Source organism: Cynara cardunculus (genome assembly GCF_001531365.2).
Source record: "Cynara cardunculus var. scolymus isolate 2C chromosome LG 3, CcrdV1, whole genome shotgun sequence".
NCBI classification, from domain to species: domain Eukaryota; kingdom Viridiplantae; phylum Streptophyta; class Magnoliopsida; order Asterales; family Asteraceae; genus Cynara; species Cynara cardunculus.
The window spans coordinates 5,206,580-5,207,780 of record NC_037530.1 but is presented as its reverse complement, the minus strand read 5'-3'; positions in this window follow the sequence as shown (position 1 = coordinate 5,207,780).

The window sequence follows — 1,201 nt, the reverse complement described above, 5'->3', positions numbered from 1 at the left end:
TCAAAATCACATAAAGTCATATTATAACATCGACTGAGATAAATAATAAAATGAAATATTAAAATCACGATGTATCTCGCTGCATTGCGCGAGTACGCTTCTAGTGTGTGTGTGTGTGTATATATATATATATATATATATATATATATGGTCCTAATTAAATGAAAACTAATTAGTTAGTGGTAACTGTGAGGTCCAATCTGAAACACAAATCAACAGATAAATTATAAAATTAATAATTATGGTAGTTTTAATTAAAATTATAATTAGAGAGCATATTAGGTATTTTTAGAAACTCCGCTCTCCTATCTCCAACCTCCAATCTCCGGCCTCCGGTGAAATCGGTATCACATTGTGTATCTTTGTTTTTAAGGTTTGAGTTGGTATCATAGTTGGTATCACAATGATATTACAGTATATCACAATGAGTATCACATTGTGTATCTTTGTGATTACTTGGTACCTGCCGAATTAATATTCACCGGAAGCCGAGGATTGGAGGTCGGAGAGATGAGAGAGGAGAGATGAGTTTTTTAAAAATACCTAAAATGCTCTCTAATTATAATTTTAACTCAAGCTACCATAATTATTAATTTTCTAATTTATTCGTTGATTTGTGGTTGAAATGTTCATGTGAAAATTCGTTACCACAAATAATCAGTTCTCCCTTTAATGTGCCCCTATATATATGGATGGAAATGTTCATGTGAAAATTGATAAATATTTAAGAAGTAAAGAAGTGATCCTAGCCCATTAATCTGGTCATCACTTGTGGTTTTGACCGTGAAGCACCAGACAGTTGCTCGTATGGGTATGTGGAAGATAAATGGATAGTTTTGTAATTTTTACAAATAGACGGCAAAGGAGTTCAAATATGAACCCATATGATACACATATGAACTATATGTTCATATGTGAACCCGTTAATTAGTTCACACTAAAAGAGTACTCGTGCAATACAGCGAGACACATCTTGATTTTAATGTTGTATTTTATTATATCAGCTTTTGAAGTTAGAAAAAAAAATGATCACATGTTGCTCATGGTTTTTACTCACATCACAATCATAAAATAATCTTCTGGCAACAGCCTTTGCTTAATGCATTTATACATTGAAACCGAATGATAATGTGGAAAAATCATATATTTTTTATAATATACTGTTAAAATAAAACTTAATTATCTTCTAAAATATCAAACA